Genomic DNA, 21,139 nt, shown 5'->3' with positions numbered 1-21,139 from the left:
GTAAATCCATTGGGCATCTTTCTTTGCCTTTAGACAACAATTCTGATGGCAAAAGAGCCAAACGGGACAGGCAAAAAAAAAAAAAAAAAAAAAATGAAAAGCATGTTGTCTGCAACATATTACAGAATAAATAATTTAAAAAAAACCCAAAATTTAATTTTAAATTTGTTCGTCTGTTTCTCTGTTTAGAAGTCACACTAGCACAGTCACAGCTGGGATGACATCAGAGGCTAGTGCATCGGAGCTGCTCCCTTTTTTAGTTATTTCCTCAAAGGGGGCGAGGATGGCAACAGTCGTCTCCATAAGAGCCCATTGGTGAGCGGTGAGATAGTCAGGGAGTTCGTGCACTCGCTTTTGCTCAATGAGGGACTGGAGCATGTAATACGTGCTGTTCCAGCGCGTCTGTACGTCCTGCTGCAGTCTCTTTATTGGCTGGTTGAGCTGTCCCTGAATGTCCTCGAGGCGGGAGTAGGTAAGGCGGAATGTTTAAAATGCCCAACTATTTTCCGTCCCACTGCTATAGCATCAGCTATGCTCCTCTGTGCTAATAAGCGTGGGTAAATAAGTGTGGGTAAACTCTTTGTACTCGTTGTCGTGTTGGGATTTTAGGTGCTTGATTAAATTACTTGTGTTAAATGCGCTACCTTTAGAGCCTCCTCTGGACAATTTCGCTGAGCACAATTTGCAGTCCGCCTTTGTTTTCGTGTCTTCGTTCACTTGGAAATAGTTCCACACAGCTGTTGGGCGATCGTGGCTCAAGAGTTGGGTGTTCGTCTTGTAATCGGAAGGTTGCTGGTTCGAGCCCCGGCTCGGACAGGCTTGCTCGTTGTGTCCTTGGGCAAGACACTTCACCTACCGCCTACTGGTGATGGCCAGATGGCGCGATATGGCAGCCTGGCTTCTGTCAGTCTGCCCCAGGGCAGCTGTGGCTACAACTGTAGCTGCCTCCACCAGTGTGTGAATGTGAGAGTGAATGAACAATGGAACTGTAAAGTGCTTTGAGGGGTCCTGAAAAGCGCTATATAAATGCAATCTATTATTATTATTAATATGTCTCGCCTCGCTTTCTCCCCGCTCTGAGCTGCAGCCGGGGCCTGGGGGCGGGCACTCGGAGCCTGTGATTAACCCCTTACATGCCGCTCAAACATAGACAGGTCTCAGACCGTGGTATCGGTCCTCGGAATCGGGGGACTTTTAACGAGTACGAGTACTTTAGAAAATGTGGTATCGAGGCCGATACCCGATACCGGTGCATCCCTAATAATAATAATGATAATAGGCCCCACTGCTCACGGACCCCGAGTCCTCGGATCCGGGTCCGTGACTGGGACAGATTTGCAGCACATTCTGTGTTTGTGTGTACGTGGGTGGTGCAGCTGGTGCATAAATACTGAACAGGAATCACTGAGGTAGGATTATGTTATTTTTTTCCACTTTAGGATATTGATTTGTATGTATTGGTTTTCATTCATTATCATGCAAAACTGCCAGTTCTATCTGCAGTAAAAGTAAGCCCAGTATCACAGGAAAACTGCTGAACTAGACTTCATATTTTAGTCTGATTATTCTAGTAAACAAATAAGAATTCATCTCACAGTTCTTCCAAGTTCAAAGTTTATGAATTTTGCTTCTGACTTTTTAAAGATGTTATCTGCAGCCCACTAAGGTCATGGCAGTCAGTCCATACAGGAGATGCAGTATTATACGTGGACTGGGGAAAAAGACAGATAAGACCTTAAAAAAATTAACTCAAGGAAAAGATGCTCTGAAGCTTAAGAGCACTCGCGCCGTGCTGCAGATCAGCGATCTGTGACACACCAGCAAGTCCACCTGAATGGCTCAAAAAACCAAAAACAATACAAAGGTTTTGGTTTGGGGCAATTACCTTTTCACATAGGGTCAGGTAGATCTGTGCTTAATAAATGAAATCATTTAAAAATGCATGTTGCATTTACTTGGGTTATGTTTTTCTAATATTAATATCTGGTTTGTTTGAATATCTGAAATAATTAAGTGCGACAAAAATGTATGCCAAAAATAAGAGACCACGATGGGGGCAAATACTATCTCACAGCACTGTAAGTGAACTGTACTTTGGCTTACATAGCACACATATTCAAACCAGGTACAATGTTTCTCCTAAGTTAATCAGGGAGCAACATAGCAAGACTTTAAATGATTTATCAGTTATTTATTGCCTACATGTGTGTTCATTTGCATTACATTCATCCTTTACTTATCCAGCTGTCACTGAGTGAAAACCTGGACATAGAGATAAACCATTTACACTTAAATTTGCCCCTATGAGTCTCTATTTGTACCTCTGAATGAGCCCCCGAGTGGTGCAAAAGCAGCGACATCAGTCAATATAGTTTTGATCAATAGTCATTGTTTTGTGATTTTCCAGGTGCATGTATCCACATGAGCAGCAGGCTCCACATTCTTTGTAGAGAGAGTCCTTTAATGAAAACCTTAAAAACCTTCTGCCTCTACTTATCTTATCTTAATGGAGCCTCACAGAAAAGCTGCAATGATGAAAGAAGAAAACGGTTTTTATCTTTTCATTTGCCATTAAAGTCACTGCAGTCAGAGCTGGAGCACCAGAGTACGTCCACATTTTTCATCCATGTGATGGAAAGTCTCTCGTCCTTGTTTCAGATTGATGAGGTTTGTACACGGCCCTTGAAAAACTATTTTAATTGAGCGGGAGAATGGGGAAATTACTTCTGGTGTAAAAACTCATATTTGGACACATAAGTGTGTCTTTAAGAGCATTTCACTTACACGAAAACCCGTAGCAGGTAGCCCACAGGTTTATATTGACTATATGGGGTTTCTGTAATACATCTGGGTTCCTTCCCCAGTGATTCATATACAGTGTCATAAAGTTCTAGCAGACTGAAGGAAAATATTTTTCCAATAAAGTGTTTCACTGAGGGAAGGATCACGGTGTCACTGTGAGAGAGGAACGTAAAATATCAGGCAATCAGCAATCTTGGGTTATTCTCTGGTCACCTGGTGAAAAGCATTTAGGTCAACGCTTTCACAGAGGGACCGATTTTGTTTTCAAGAGCATTTTCAAAGTAAAATCCTGTGAAATGACCTGCGGTGATGTGTGAGCCTTTTCACAAGCCTCAGCTCAGCAACATTATTTCCTGGTCATATACAGCGCTCACCTGTTGAAGCTATTTATATGACAGCTTCATTAATGTCCGTGAGTGGAAAGCAACATCCTATCTCTGAATAATGCTGTGACATGTTCATTAATATTTATTTATTTTTTTTTTTTAAATTAATCAAAAGTGCCTGTGATAATAAAGGGAGGTGGTGTTTCTCTACACACCCTCTGTGGAAATGTACAATCTTTTCTCCAAGCTTATATCAAACAGGCCAATAAATTCATTAGAGGGTTTGGTTGCTGTGACAACCACATCGTTTCAATACGTGGTGTAAATATGTTTGGTTATATTCAGCTCACTCGAGAAGAGAGACAGTACAACAAATATTTTATGTCACGTATTTGAATGTGCAAACTACATGTAAGTGTATAATGTGATCATTTTTTTGTATTTATAGTATTTATGCAAGTATAAAACATACATAAATTCTGCAAAATTATCAAAAAAGTTGTGTTTCAAATGCAGTCCCACCCAAACATTTAGTCTATTGAACTCTGAACACAGAGCAAAATCTCCCCGTGCTGTGGTGCAACAATGTTATTGATTGATGGCATCTCCTTCTCACATCCAGCTGAGAAGAGCTCTTCTCCTTGTTACCATCTGGCAGACGTTACAGGAGTCTGTCTACTCGGACTACAAGACTTAAAAACAGTTTCTACCATCAAGCCATACGACACCTCAACCACAACACTTAAACACACACACTCCACAGGACGCACTCAGAAGCTACCCTGCAGCTTCACAAGTACTCTGTTTAATCCGCACTGGTCACTCCACTTTACTGATATTTATATTTTTTTAAAAAGTGCAATACTGTAACAACTGCCACAAAAAACAAAAACTTTTGCACTGTTTAGTTGTACTGCTGCTCATTCCTGTGCAATATCCCATCTGCCCCCCCCCCCACATTCCTATTTAAGATTTTCTTTATTTAATCACTAGTGTGTACATATATTTATATATACACACATATATATATATATATATAAATATATATTTAGTCAGTTAACTGAAAATCTCTTTTTTCTTTTACTACATCTTATTAATATTTTGCTCTTACTATTTTTTTATTTATTTTTATTATTTTTTTCTACTGTACCATTCTGCTGAGTGACTGTCTTCTGCTCGTCAAATACATTTCATTGCGATGTTGTCCCTGTGCTAACTTGCATATGACAAATAAAACTGAAAACTGAATATGTTGTTGCACACAAAAGCAATGCATGGTTCACAGGCACTAAACACACCTTGGTCTGAACTTTGCCCCAGCATCATGTTGAAGATTTTGGTGTTCATTTATTTATTTAGTTGAAACGAATTAATATTTCACCTAATATGTTCTAGCAAGTTCCTTCTGTTTCAGGCTTACATACTTGTGATGATGCACTGCTGCATCATAGCAAGATGTTCTGCATTTCACCCTTCCTGTCATGGTTCTGGATCTTTGACCCAGCGTTAAGGTTTTTGACATTATTGTTGTATTCTTAGAGTGACTTATGCTTCCTAGTTTAGTTTTCTTGTGCTTATGAGTTTTCTGCTTATTGTGTTTATCGCTTATGGTTCTGATTTAGTTCCATTAGGGTTTCTCTTTCCCTGTGTTTTGTCCTCAGTGTCTCCTGTGGATGTCAGTCTTGTTGTCATGTCTCATCTGTCATGGTCTTCTCGCCTTCTGTTAACTCCTGTCTTCACGCATCTGCATTTGGGTTCTCTCTTGGACTCGCACCATCTGCCTGCTTCAGATCTTGACACTCCTGAACCTTTGTGTGCCTAGTGGACTTTGTGCCGTTGTTTCTTTCTGTAATCCAAAAGCATGCATGTTAGGTTTGTCTGTAATTTTCAGTTGGCCATACTATAGGTACATCTGTGAGATGATCTGTCACTAAGACTAGAAAAGTGATATACAAATGCCATTTCCAAGTGTACAAAAGATTAAAAGTGTACAATAACAATTATAAACTACTCCTGCACTTTTAAATGTTCTACTTGCCAAAATTTTCAGAGGTTCCTATAACGGTACAAAAAAGTACCCCCTGTCAAGATGACAATACCTTAGATACTAGCACACCACTAACAAGGCCTTGTAGCATGAAATGCATAATGGCATACTTCCTTTTCTAAGGTTGTCCTGTTACACCCCCCTCGCCTGCAACGTCTAGGAGACACAAAGAGTGTAACACAAAGTGTCAGCAGTGCAGACCATAGACTGAGCCTCCAAACAAATTATCCATGCGTCAAAGGAATTCATGTAACAATTTTACAATGAACTATTTACAATTATTGAACTATGTACAATTACCCAACACCATAAAATTAATAGGAGGGGGAAAAGAAGCAAATGAGCATCACGGTTTCCAAGGCCAAAATAACAAACCCCGACTCTTACTAGAAAGAAAAGAAACGTCTCCCGATTAAAACCAAACATATACTGCCTAGTCTCCCTGGCAGGCCACAAAACAGGACAAAAATATATACTTTCAATTCTATCTATCACTATATATATATACATACAAACACTAATCCAGCAGCCACACACTTCTCAGAGCCCAGTAGCCAAATGGCTACTGGAGCTATATGTGAACCTCTCACGAATGATCTGAACGGTGTCCAGCTGTGGAAATCAGGTGTGGGAAATCTGGAACAGAGATGGAAGTAGAAAGCAGTTTTCTTTCAGATAGAGGCCAAAAAGGTCAGTGAATGTAGTATGTCCTAAACAACACTGACACTCCTGCTAAATGAAAAACAGGGACCTTATTAAACTAAATGAAGAGGCTGTTTTTTTCTGACACATAGCTGAAAGCAGTATGAATGTAGCCTGTATAAATGATTTTCAGCACGATCCCACCTCCCACCAACTTTTGGATGAACTGGGATGGTAAAGACTACGTAGCAGCATGCTTCATTTGTGTATGCAGTAACTCCCAACGATCTTTGGGTTTGCTCCAACCACAAGCTTCGCCTCAAAGGCCCTGGTCCCACACAGCTTTCGACTTCATTACTGGTCTACCATCTTTCTCCGGGACGACCGTAATCCTCTCCATAATAGACAGATTCTGAAAATCCGCACATTTTGTAGCCTTGGAGAAATTGATCATGTTTTCGGTGTTTTCAGGCTCCATATATTTCATAATCCATCCATAATTTCCCCCAGGGATCAATAAAGTATTCTGATTCTGATTCTGATGGCATACCTCTGGAGATTGTTTCAGACAGGCACCCTCAATTCACCTCCCAAGTCTGGAAATATTTCTGCACTGGGCCAACCTGAGTTCTGGATTCTGTCCGCAGACCAACGGCCAAACTGAGAGGCTCAATCAAGAGCTAGAATCGGGCATCGGCTGCATTACAACTCAAAACCTAGCCACCTGGTCCTCACAGTTCCCACGGGGAGAGTACACATACAATTCACGTATTTGGGCACGTATTCAGGAGGCCCCACTCCACACCGTCGATTGGCGGCACCACTCTGCGGATCCCCTCTGAACACCCACTCCCAGATATGAACCTGGACATTGTGCCGTCCATCCGACTCCCCGCCATCCAGCTGGCTCGTTGACGGTCGCCTGGCCTACACAGGATTGTTTTTGCCTATTTTGTGTTCTGTGTTTCAAGCTGAATTAAGGTTCATGAACCTGTCAAGTCATTTTTAATCCAGGTAATAAAAGAGAGCAGATGTATTACATTTTACTACAAAGTAAATGATCTCATAATAACTAATAAAATGTTTAATGGACCTCATCTTAAATTGTACCTTAGTAGATAACAAACAAAGCTTATGGCGTCATTTAATGAACAGAAGGAATATACTATACTCTTGATTTGGTCAAAAAATTATTTATGGCAGTTACGGATGGAAAGGGAGGCTGCTTGGTACTACAGGAGCGTTAGCTGTGCTCTACAAGTGTTCAGTGGCTTGTGTGGACACATAAAGTGCCCTTATAAAGTCCACTCGTCACATTATTACTGCCACAACATGCTAATGTGGTAATACTGCACCTACTGAGAGCTTCCACATCATGGAGCCTCTTCTTAATGGATAAAATAATAGCTTACTGTGCAAAATCTGAAACCCTCGGAGCGATATATAATGCAGTCAGAAGAGGGATGAATCATTTTGACAGTGATGCAGTAGCGCTGTCATGTCCAAAGGTGTCCTAAACACCCATTGCCTGTTTTGTGCTGCAAGATGTATTCTCATGTTTCTTCGAATCTGAGCCCTCTCAGTTTGACAATGTTATTTGTTACCTACGTGTGTCAGAAACTCAGATGGAGAAGAATGGATCACATGTGTGGGGCTGGCAAATAATGTGTTTCCCCCTGATAGAGATATTCGCTTTGTTTTATCGAAACAACAGCAGCTTTGGAAATAGAGGCTGCCTTTGTGTGGCCTTTAAATTATTCTAGATTCCAACTGTGGGTGGAAGTTTGCTTTGTTTACTTAACTAAAATTAGCACTCTGTGACAGTGCTTATGTAAATATATACAAATCCTTCATAAAAAATAAAAAGGAAAGCAGCATTATATTTACAATATAAGAGAAATACATTTCCAGTTCTGAAAATGTTGAACATACTGTGTCTAGATTTGCACTTTGATGTCATGTTTCAACTTCTTAATCTACTTGTGTTTAGATATGTGGCTGAATTTTACAAGTATCCAGTGATGATGCTGATGATAATAATAATAAACATAAACAATATAAAGCAGGACATTTAAATTTGTCTCAAAATTGGACAGTGCTAGAGAAAATGTACGGTTGAGAAAAATGTGTGTGCTCAATGTGAGATTAGTTGTGTAGAAACAGGAAATGTTTCCACCTCTTTGTGCTTATTGTGTCTCTGACATGGTTTCACAGGGTTCTGCATCTCTGTATTTCCCTTTGGTTGTTAAATTGAATTTCTTCTTCTTTCTCATCGGTGTATTTATTTTGCATTTCTGCATGGCTTCAAAAACTCTATATCTGGCTTTTTTGCGCCTCATTGTTACTGTTATGCATCTTTTTGTTGTTGTTTTGCATATCATTGTGTTTATTTTGTATCTCGTTGCAGCTGTTTTGAAGTTCTCTTTTGTTCGTTTGCTCTCTTTGTTGTTGTTATTCATCTTCTGGTGGCTGTTTTGTGTCTCTTTGTTGTTGTTGGATCTTTTTGAGGTTGTTTTGCACCTCTCTGTAGTTGTTATGAATCTCTTTGGTTGTTTTGGTTCTTTTTGTAGTTTTGCATCTTATTGACTATTTTGAATTTTGTTGTATCTCTTTTGTATCTATTTCTTGCCGTTTCTCATCTCCCTGTTTTTATGCATCAAATTGTGAGTATTTTGTATGGATTCTTTTTTTTTGTTGCTTGTTTTGAATCTTTTTTGCATAATTTGCCTGCTCTGTATCATTTTATTATTGTTTCAAATCTCTTTGAGGATCTCTTGAGGATTTTGTAGTTTTTCTCACGAGACATATTAGTAGTCACTTCAAACCTCTGTTAACTTATGTGTGAGTTTAAAAAACTAGTGTGTGTGTGTGGGGGGGGGGGATAAAAACACACTTGTCATGACATGACAGCTGTCACAAGAGCTTCTTTCACATTTGACAGATTACATTTCAATTTCAGTCATTGTTTTTGTGGGAGGCTGTCAGTGTGAAATAGTCATACTAGTGATATGGAGACATATTTATCTTACATTAGCCTCCTAGGACCTGGCGTCCACATGTGTGGACATCACATTTTGGGTTATTTAGACTAAAATACTCAATTTTGCTCTACAAGGGCCTGATATCCACTTACGAGGACATTATATGCTACTGTTCTATCAAAATTTTAAGCGAATATCCTCATATGTGGCTCTCATTTTTCTTAAAAACAAAAATAAGGTAAAAAAAATAATCTGGTAATTCTTTGTTTTTACATTCATCGGGCCCCAATATGCCCAAATATCAAAGAGAAATTAAAAATGCATGCTGTGGAAGAGTTCGGGTCTTAGGAGGTTAAAATCCCTGCTGACAGTATGAGAACTGCATTAGATGATTGTCGCAAAGAGGAGAGCGTGACAAAAATGCTGTAGGATGAATGAGTTAGATTGTTGAGTTAAGGGATGTTATTGAAATGACAATAACAGTTCAAGCTGTGAGGCTCAATAACATCAACAATTTCCTGGAAGCTCGATAATAGATTGCCAGGGTGATGATAATGCAAAATAGTAGATGATAAACATGTGTTCCTGCAGCGAACCACATGCAGTAGGAGGAAAATGTCAGGTTGATTTCTGGACCTGTTTTCACCATTGATAGCAGAGCCATTTACAAAACAGCAGGGGATACTCGCCTTGTCAAAAATAACCCACTTCTCAATAGCTGATTACAGCCAAACTTTCAAGCTAATTTGCAATGAGCTTCTGATGTCTCGAGCTCTTCAAGCAACAGACTCTTTCAACATGTTTTTATTCGAGAGCTGAGGACTGTACTGAAATCAATATTACATTCTCCTCTCATGACCACATGCTGTTTCTAAGGAAATGTGGAAAGCTGTGTGTTGCCTGTTTTTCTGGACTGCAGTTTTATTAGAATCATATGTGGCCAAAGGTAGTTATTGCACGTAAGCTACAACAAACTATAAAGCCATCCTCCACATTAAGCAGCCATGCAGCTGTGCGCCTCTATTTGTCATGGTAAAGTGGCCTAGATAAAGGCGTTAACCTGGCTGATCTAATATATGCTGTGTGAGCTGTCAAAAGATAATGATCACGCCTCCCTTTTTGTTGGTATTCATAAATTATCCAGACATGGTGATTTATTGCAGGCTGCTCCAGTGACACGAGGTGTGCCGCAGTAATGTGACACAGCTATAGCATTAAATGAACATTTAACTCCAAGTTGATGATTTTACAAAGATGACTTATTTCTCCTCGTTCATGTCTGAGACGCAGTTTAAGTTACCGTTGCTGTGTAAATTCTGTTTTTCATTTAAGGTGGATTTTACAACAGACGCTATAGCAAATTCAAATCTAATAAAAGAAAATACGAAGAGTAAATGCAAGCACAGATCCAGTACTTCATTAAAAGCAGTCTGGTTTTCTATTATCGACTTTGCTTTCCCGTTCTTTGAAAACAGTCACCATTGTGAGCAAGCATGTCGAACTAGACAGCAATGTCAATTTAGGTAGAGGAGGAGGTGGCTGGAAAGACTGCCAGGAAAGACTGCCAGGGTTCTCAGGAGGACTTGCTGAGGGGTAACGTTCAGTTAATTACTGCCATTATATTCCCAGTCTTCTCCCGAGATAAAGGTCTTCTTGCTCGGCCTCTCATTATTAAACACAGGGTTGTTTGTCTCCTAATGTTGGAGGAGGAGGTGAAAATAACAGCTAAGGGTCTACTTTAATGTGGCGCTTATTCATTTTGAGCATGAGCATAACTTAAGGTAGTTAGAAAGCAGCTTGTTGTCGGGCAATAAAGGACAACACGAGGCTGGTGCAAGATGCTTTACAAGAAGTTATAAGCAAATTCATTCCTCTACTTTGGAGAAATTACTGCAAATAACAGGGAATATGAAAAAGACCACTTAATCTAATCTAATCTCATTTTACAGAGCCATGTGAAGGACAGAGCCGGCATCTTTCAAGATGTGAATCAAGGATGTGAAAAGATGCCAGCCCTGTCCATGGTGCCCATGGTGGTTCAGTTAGAAAAGTGGGAGTGGTGTAAAGGTCTTGGGTTAGGACTCTTGCCTGTTTGATTGGCCAAATCTCATCATACTGACCTCTTATCAGCATTTATATCGAATGCTTTATGTCAAATCCAAGTGCCAGTGGAGAAGAAGAGATTAGGTCTGATGGCAGCTTTCACTCATGATCTGGAAATGGTAGAAGAAGTGAAGGGGGTGATGCAATCTAAATTCGCCTTAACCTGGTTTACAGTCTGTACACCTAAAAAATTGTCTACCACTAAATCTGTGCCTTGAATATGAACAGAAGAGAGAATAGAAATTATATTCAAACAGAACATTTAATTTCATGGAAACTCAGGTTCTTACACAAAAAGAAATGTGTCCAAAACCACCAATTAACCTAACATACGTATGAAGCCAGAGAGCCCAGAGACAACCCACACAGTTACAGGGGAGCACTGAACCTTCTGCTGTGACAGCATGGGTGAAACTGAGTTTATTTTTTATTGAATTTCGTTATTGTCCCTGTGGTTTTTACCCTTTGTGAATAGTTGGCTCCACCAGGATATATGGCTGAGTTCTCTCTCGTTATCTAAGGTCAGTTTGTTTTGCTAACTAGTATTTTTGAGTAACACTCTGATTAGTAGGCCTACTTAATCCTTTGAATAATGCAATTGACTGTTCAAGGTTAGAGAAAAAGACAGCTGAATACTCTTTCTTCACTTATACCTTTGGAGAGTCTAGAAAGCACAAGTAAGCCTGCCATCTGAAAGCAAAGTGCTCTTTTGGGCTATTAGGAGATTTTTTTTAGATTTAAAAGCTTTAGGTTTTTACTTTGCTAACCTAACATCTCCCTATGCTCATAAAAATATCTTGTCTTTCATCTCTGACCCCACGCAGCAGATGGCCACGCCCCTCCCTGAGCCTGGTTCTGCTGGAGGTTTCTTCCTGTTAAAAGAGAGTTTTTCCTTCCCACTGTCGCCAAAGTGCTTGCTCATAGGGGGTCATATGACTGTTGGGTTTTTCTCTGTATGTATTATTGTAGGGTCTACCTTACAATATAAAGTGCCTTTAGGCGACTGTTGTTGTGATTTGTTGCTGTATAAATAAAACTGAAATTAATTTAATTTAATTGAATAAAAAGAAAAGAAAAGAAAATTTTGCCAACTTTGTTCAAATCATCTGTTTTCCAGAAAGAGGGGAGGATGCATTATTAGATCATCTGTGTTTATTATTCATCTAACAGAAGAACCGTCTCATCCAGCTGTTAAAGTTTTCCTCCCCAGTTTCATGATCATTTCAATTATCCAAATGTACCTGTATAAGAAAAGAGGTCACTTTTAAGCCATGAGGGCGTGATATATATTCCAGGTATGAAGTGAGCATTGCTAAGTTTTGTTTGTTGCTTAGAGGCTTTGTTTGCTCAGGTATGAGATTATACTTCCTGAATCCAACATCAAACAGGAGCCGCTAGGATATGTTTTATTAATGAGCCTCTAAAGTTAAATCCATGCCCCTGTGTCCACAGGAAAAGACAGGAAATTTGTGCTTGCTGTGAATTTCCATGGCATTAGTGAACAAACAGACAGAGTTGACTCATTGTGGGGCAACTACAGTGTTATGTTTTATTCAAATTAAATATTAAAAAGCAGATGTAGTAGCGGGAGCTTGCTGGGTCATTTGTCTTTTAGTACAGTGAAATCCAATTTAGAGTTACACTGCAATAACAGCAGCAGCTTTATTAACCAGAAATCCATCATCCATCATCATTTTCCAGGACAGTAGCGCAGGAATGCTGGGTCTATTGATTTTATAACAACTCTGCCATTTGCTGAAACGGCGGACAATCACAGTCAGGTTGATATCAGAGCTTTATTAAAGTAAACATGTGATCCCATATGGAAAAGAAATAGTAAAAACTTATATGATTTACTCATGAAAGTGGCCACTTTCTCATTACTTTCATACATTGTTTTAGGAAGTATCCAAAACATACAAGTTTCATTATATAATTTTTCAAGGGATCTTATATCTGTTTTCACTCTTATATGCTTTTCATACAAGTTTCACACAAGACAGATACAAACTTTATAAGATTTATATATATCTTTTCCATATGGGATGGACTGCAGGCATATAAAAAGCGACGTGAGAGTGAAGAAGGCAATAAAACATAAAATATTTATAATCTTTGCACAGAACAGTGACAATTCTGTTAAACAGTCTTTGCATTATAACTATCCACTCAGCATCTACTACTGAACATATTTAAAGCTTTTCTTTCTCATCACATAAAAAGAAAAAAGAAAACAAAAATATTCAGGAATTAGAAAAAAACATCAAATCACTAGAAGAAGCCTACGCGTCCCACCAAGATCAGGAAACATTGAAGAAAATACGCAAAACAAAACTAGAATTAAATGAGATAATTGATAAAAAAACAAAATTCTTAGTACAAAGACTACGCCTACAAAATTATGAACATGGTAATAAATCCGGTCAATTTCTAACAAACCAGCTAAAAATAAATAAAGAAAAAACAACTATATGTGCTGTTCAAGATTCATCTGGGAACACAATATATGAACCGATACAAATAAACAACATTTTCAGGGATTTCTATAAAATGTTGTATTCACCACAAATAAACCCATCTAAAAAAGAAATTGATCAGTTTTTGGACAACATAACTCTTCCAAAATTATTGGACACTCAAGCAATGGCACTGGATTCACCACTGACACCAGGTGAACTCCAGGAAGCCCTGATAAGTATGCACAATAATAAGGCTCCAGGTCCAGATGGCTTTCCTGCAGAATTCTACAAAGAATTCTGGTCGATTCTAGCACCAGTTTTCTACAGAACGTTGTTGGAAATCAAAGAAAAGGGCAGACTTCCATCAAATATGAATTCTGCAAACATTAATCTCCTGCTAAAACCAGGCAAAGACCCTGTATATCCCTCAAGCTATCGTCCAATATCCCTTATAAATGTAGACCTTAAAATAATCTGCAAAGCTCTCTCAAAGAGACTGGAGAAAATAACCCCCCTCTTAATTCATCCTGACCAAACTGGTTTCATAAAAGGTAGGCACTCATCAACAAATACACGTAGATTACTTAATTTGATAGACTACTCATACAGTAAAAACCTAGAAACTACAATATTCTCTTTAGACGCAGAAAAAGCATTTGACAGAGTTAACTGGAAATTTCTATTTGCAACTTTACACAAATTTGGTTTTGGATCCTCTTTCATAAACTGGTTAAAAATATTATATAATTCCCCAACAGCTTGTGTTAGAACAAATGACCAGACATCCTCCAGCTTCTGTCTCTTGAGGGGCACCAGGCAGGGATGCCCACTCTCCCCTTCACTGTTTGCAATTTTTATTGAACCACTAGCAGCAGCAATTAGACAGAATTCAGTAATTAAGGGCATAAAATGCAAGAATGTGGAACATAAAATCAGCCTTTATGCGGATGATGTGTTACTCTTTCTCCAAAATTCACAAACCAATATCTCTGGGGTGATTGAATTGATAAACTCTTTTGCAAGAATATCAGATTACTCAATTAACTGGTCAAAATCTACAGTCCTACCGATTAATTGCTCCCTCCATAATTCCTCTTCTACACCACTGCAATCGGGAAATATAAAATATTTAGGTATTAATGTTTCTCCCAAGCTTGCAGATCTAACTAAATTAAACCATATCCCACTTTTAAAGAAGGTAGAAGATGATCTGGCTAGATGGAAATCTCTACCCATATCACTCATGGGAAGGGTTGCCGCTATAAAAATGATGGTCTTACCAAAAATAAATTATTTATTCTCAAAGATCCCAACTAAACCGCCACAAGATTGGTTCAGATCTCTAGATTCATGTACGTCCAAATTCCTTTGGAAAAATAAACCCCCACGTATAAGCTTAAAAACACTACAAAAGACCAAGGATAAAGGAGGACTAGAACTGCCTAACTTTCAGCACTACTTCTTAGCCAACAGGCTTCAGTTTATCTCAGGATGGCTAAAACACACCCTCTTAGATGAACCTTGGCTAGATGTAGAACAAGCACTCTGCAATAATCTAGAGATCTCAGACCTACCATTTATCAGCTCAAACATCCAACGACATGAATGCTTTAAAAGCATCAACATCAGCTCTTCTCTGACAGCATGGTGGGAGTTTCTAACATTGACGGCGTCTTCATTAATCCCATGCAAACGTACACCTATCTGGAACAACCCTGACATATTACAAAACAATAATATGATAAACTTTTCAGATTGGAGTGATAAAGGAATCAAATATTTAGAACATATACTAGAAGGAACAGAATTTATTTCATTTGACGGACTAGTTACACAATATGGGATCAACAAGAAAAGATTTTTAGAATATCAACAAATTAAATCCATAGTAAAAAAGAAATTTAAACCGGGTCAAGTTGAACTACAAACACCACCAAGTGTGGTTCAATTTCTTACTCTTAAAACCCCCAAATTACTATCCAAAATATACAGAATGCTTTCTAAAACAGATGAATCAACATCACTTCCTATTGCAAAATGGGAAGCGGATTTATCAGTTAACTTAGACCTAAACTTCTGGTCTCAGATTTGCTTAAAAACCTTTCATCTAATTAGAAATCCCAGTCTTCAATTAATTCAATACAAAATATTACATAGAGTGCACTATACAGGTCATCGGATGTTCAAGATGGGCTTTACGTCTACCAACAACTGCTCACACTGCCAAACCAATTCACCGGACAATTATATCCACGCTCTTTGGTTCTGTCCACCAGTTCAGAAGTTTTGGCGCGAGATATGTGAAGACTTATCGAAGTGTCTGAAATGTAACATTCCAACTTCCCCCTTAGTGTGTTTGTTGGGCAGCTTAGATAATGTCACTTCAGAAAAGAATATCGCCCATATGGTTTTCACTGCCCTATGCATAGCCAAGAAAACAGTCCTCATGAACTGGAAAAATAAAAATAATCTTAATTCTAACCAATATAGAAATTATCTATTAGATTACATTAGTCTTGATACAGCCTCTGCCACCACATCAGATCAATTGCTCTGGGCTCCTTTGATCAGCTCCATCACCTAGTGGGGGTGGGGGGTCATAGTTTGGTCCCGCCTTCACTGTTGTGATTGGTGTGGGGGTAGGGACAGGCTTAGGGCGTCGGGGGGTTCCCCGGAGGCATCTTCCTTGGGGGGCTCAACCCGGGGTAGCGGTCATGTCCGGTTAGGGGCTCTGTTGGCTCTCAGGTGACTGTTTCCTCACGGCTGCGTGCAGCGGGGCTAGGGGAGGGTCTGTGCTGACGGACGTGGGTTACTGACCTGGTAGCCTGGCTGCCCCTGGGTGGGTCCGGGATGGGCGTGAGGTTCTGGGGGCGCTCCGTCTCTGGGCTGGGACCCGGACCGGGCCTCGGGGGCTTGGGTCCTGGTTGGTGTGTTGCCGGGGTTGTGGGCGGGTGGGTGCATGGGGGCCCAGCCCTGGAGCAGGGTGCCGCCGGTGCGTCGAGCCACCTGGGGGGCTCTTCAACTGGTGGGGGAGATTGTCACATCTTGCAGGAGCTTTCCTCTCCTCAGGAGCTCCCTCTGCAGGAGGGGGAGATACAGGAGAGGTGGAGGAAGATCTCAGCCTGGGTGTTTATTGTCTTATGTAGTCTGGAAGATGAGTGGATGGTGGGGTGGGTGCAGTTTTCTCTGTGGTGGGGTTGGGTGGACTGTCCCGGGCTCTGTGGGGCCGGGGGGCGCTGCTGCACTGGGCCCCGGTCTGGATGGGCCTGGGCCCCCTTTCCCTGGCGGGTCGCGGAGTATGGGGGTGCCTACTGAGGTCAGCGGGGGAGCTGGCCCCAGGGAGGGGTCACTTGCCCCTCCCTTCCTTCCCTCCCCATCTCCAGCTGCCTCCCTCTTCCCGCTCCACCACAACCACCCACACATGCAGGGCCTTGGAGTAGGGGTATGTCACCAGGGTGCAGAGGAGGCTACCCCCCCCCCCCCCCCCTCTGTCCCCTTCTGGCTGCCTCTGCCTCAATTTTATCCCACAACTTAGACATTCACATTACTCACACTCTCATTACACGTACATATAGGATCTTGGGGGTGGGCACGATACACGGAATCCAAAGTACCATCAGGGTGTACACCCCACCCCTGGCGTCGTTGCCCACCTCTCAATTTTAAATACACGTAGACATTGAGGGCTAGCAGGAGGGACCATGCGCTTACCTGCTGCTCTCTGGCAGGTAGCTCCATGCCCTCCTGGGTTTTAAATGCACCTTAGAACACACATGCATCAACATTACAATGAGCGGGTGGAGGGAGGTTTGGAGTCTTCTCTCACCCCCATTCTCTGCGACCTGCTGGAGCAGGGGGGGCTAGGAGGAGGAGTTGGCCGTCCGACTGCGGTCTGGAGTGTGGAGCCTTCCTGCTGCTGCGGAGTCGGGGAGGTCTGCCTCCCCCCACCGCAGGGAAAAGGGAAACACCACCTGGGTCTGGGGGCAGTTCCCCACTCCAGGGGCGGGGGCACCTAGACCCGGTTTGTAGAGTACGCTTGGGGAGTGTGATCGTGTGTACAACGTCTCTTTATGTCTGTCTCCACGTTGGTTGAGTGTGGAGTAAGTGCATATGAGAGCATGAGGGTGGGAATGGATGTTTGTATCTGTGTGTGCCTGTATGTCTGTGTCTATATGTCAGGTTGGGTGTCAGGCGCCACCTCTCTGGGGACATCTCAGGCCCTCCAAGGTTTGGAGGCCTATCTCCCCCTACCACCACTTCCCCTGCCAGTGGCGGACCCCCTCAGACATCGGTGCGTTGGTGGTTCTTTGTGTCCGGGGATGGGCGTCCAGGTACACACCGGCTCACTCCTTGGATGTCTGGAGTTTTGATCTCCTCCACACCTGCTTCACGCCCTGGAGGACGGGGCTGTGGCCCCCCCACACCCTCTAGCAGATTATTACATGAAGGAACCTTTTAAAAAACAAAAAACAAGCGCGTCCATGCTCACAGGTGTACACACGGGTGATCACACCCACAAACTACACCCTTTTTGGCTCCTACCTCAAAGCATACTGTGTTCTGTTGATCTTATGTGCTGCACAATAATGTTTAACATTTAGTATTTACTGTCATATTCCCATATATCATTGTGATGCTGTTTATTCTATTACTCTTGTTCTCTTCTGCTTGCTTTCTTTTTTCTTTCTCAGCAGGTGATCCAGGTGATTGATATATGCATTTTTTTTTTTCTCTGCCCGTTCTGTTGGTTTTTGTCTTTTGCCCTTCTCCCCCGTCCCTCTTCTCAGCTGTTTCTCTTTCCCTCTTTCTTTCTCCCCTTCTTTCCCCCAGTCAAGTCTGTCCCGTATTCAGTAAGTGAAAATAAAATAAACAATAAAAGGTGAATCAAATGGACCATTACGGCAAGGCTGGGATGGTCAGTTTGGTAAAGTAAATCCGTTGGGCATCTTTCTTTGCCTTTAGACAACAATTCTGATGGCAAAAGAGCCAAACGGGACAGGCAAAAAAACAAAAAAAAAAAAAAAGAACATATTTAAAGCTGCAGTACCCAACATGTTTTGTGAGTAACTGGACAAAAAGTCCATAAAAATCTTTGGCTTAATGAGAAAGGATTAGACTTCTGCTCTTAGTTGTGACAAAACTTTCAAACAATTTTTTTTGTTAATTTCATTCAATCTGTTTACATGTTTTGTTTTTTGCACAAAGTACCAGATGATTGTTCAGGAATACAAACCAAGAAGCACTTTAGGAAACCTCACTTCAGTGTAAGCACTTTTAAAAGAGCAAAATGACTTTGTTATTTTAGATCTGCATCTTTTTAGTTTACATTTTACATTTAGTTTACAATTTTTAGCTTTTTGTTATGTATGAAAAGAAAAAAAAATGGAGCATTATTATTTAATAAATGCTGACAATTTATTTTGACAATTTTTTCAAGTACATCTACAGTTGTATCTTAATAAAAGTAACATGTGTGACATCTGGGACAAGTACCTTCGACCAAGAACTCTCATTTTTGCTCTTACTTTATGGGACTAAAAAAATATCAAGATATATATCTTATATCGCCATCCAGCTAAAAAATACCGAGATATGAATATTGGTCCATATCGCCCAGCTCTAACCAGGACAAAAACCACATAGTTCCACCTGTATCCGAGGTTCGACTAACGGATGGACTCTCCTTTCCAGCACCCTGGCATAGACTTTCCCAGGGAGGCTGAGCAGTGTGATTCCCCCTGTAGTTGGAGCACACTCTCCAGTCCCCCTTCTTAAAAATGGGGACCACCACCCCAGTCTACCAGTCCAGAGGTACCGCCCCTGATCTCCACGCAACCTTGTAGAGGCGTGTCAGCCAGGACAGCCCTAAGACATCCAGAGCCTTCAAGAACTCGCGGCGGATTTAATCCACATCAGGGTCTCTGCCACCAAGGAGTTGTTTAACTGCCTCAGTGACCTCAACCCTGGAAATTGGCGAGTCATCCCCAGACTCTGCTTCCTCCTCGGAAGACATGTCAGTGGGATTAAGGAGGTCCTCGAAGTATTCCTTCCACCGCCCAACAATTTTCTCAGTCGAAGTCAGCAGTGCTCCACCAGCACTGTACACAGTACAGGGAGAGCACCACTTTCCCCTTCTGAGTTGCCTGACGGTTTGCCAGAATCTCTTCGAGGCAGTCTGAAAGTCTTTTTCCATGGCCTCTCCGAACTCCTCCCACACCCAAGTTTTTGCTCCAGTCACTGCCCGAGCCACATTCCGCTTGGCCTGTCGGTACCTATCAGCTGCCTATCAGAAATCCCAAAGGCTAATCAAGCCCAATAGGACTCCTTCTTCAGCCTGGTGGCTCCCTTCACCTCTGGTGTCCACCATTTGGTTCGGGGGTTACAGGCACCAACCACCTTGCGACCGTAGCTCATTGCAGCAGCTTCGGCAATGGAGATGCTGAACATGGTACATTTGGACTCAATGTCCCCAGTCTCTCTCGGAATACTGTTGAAGCTCTGCCGGAGGTGTGCGTTGAAGATTTCGAACTGGGGCCTCTGCTAGGTGTTCCCAGCGCACCCTCACTATACGTTTAGGCGCATCGGGTCTGTCCAGCGTCCTCCCCCGCCATCTGATCAAACAGCTCAGCCCATCTCTTTACCTGAGTGTCCAAAACATATGGCCGCAGGTCTGGTGATACAATCGATGAAAAATATCCTGCTAATTTTTTTACACTTACTCTCTATCAATACCTAAAAGATTAGGAAAGATAGAATTCTGACTTTTTTCCCAGAATTCTTTTTTCTCAGAATTGTGACTCAGAATCAAAAATAGCATTTTTCCCAACATGTTGCAGTCAGTCTGAGTCCATCTACACTGATGGGTATAATCGCATACATGTTGTAATGCATGTTTTTGCAGTAGGGCACTTGACTGGTTATATTCCAAATGCCAAAATATTACAGAACAAAATAAAATTTGCTGTCCTTCAGGCTAGAAAGTAATTAGTTAATGTAATTTTTTCTATTTAATGTGAATTTCTATTTGTGTCGATGGAACGAGATTTGCAACAGACAGTCCCACATTTGCGATTTTTGCAGATTTATCACAATTTATTGCTGTGTTGTCTCAAAGAGATTGCTGTAGAATACTGTAGAATTAGGTAATGATCAATTACAGTGTATTGGTAATATATCTGTATTATTAACTACATAGCATGTACTTGCAATTGTCAACCATCTGTCTGAGAGTGATTGCAGCCAGCCCGAAATGCACCTCAGCTGTTTGGTGATGCATTGCAATCACCTGTGCAATTTCCTTGTGATTGAAAGTGGTGTGAAAGTTACAAAAATTCAGTGCAATCATCAGACAACCATCAATTTTACCTTGACGCACGGTTGCCATGGTATTTTTATTCTAGTATGACTGAGATATAATGCAGGTTTGTCATGGTAACAGGCTAATAGGTTATAGAACAACTGATCCCACTTATTTTACATCACACTAACAAAACATAACAGATCAGACTTTGTTTCACATCAAAACTACAAATTTACAAATGTTCTTTCTTAGAAGTAAACACACACTGAGGGACTATAACATCAAATTACTGTTTTTGGACACTAAATCCTGATATTACTCCAAAAGCTGTTTTGGGGACAGCCTACCTGTCTGATTTATATCAAGTGCCCATCCAACCATTTAAGTGGGCAGCACTTGATTGGTAATAATAAAAAATCATGTTACATGGAGTACCATGTCTCCAATGTCAAAAAATGGTGTGAATGACTCTTTGAGCT

This window comes from Maylandia zebra, linkage group LG10 (assembly GCF_041146795.1).
Source record: "Maylandia zebra isolate NMK-2024a linkage group LG10, Mzebra_GT3a, whole genome shotgun sequence".
Classification (NCBI taxonomy): Eukaryota; Metazoa; Chordata; class Actinopteri; order Cichliformes; family Cichlidae; genus Maylandia; species Maylandia zebra.
This window is presented reverse-complemented; position numbering follows the sequence as displayed.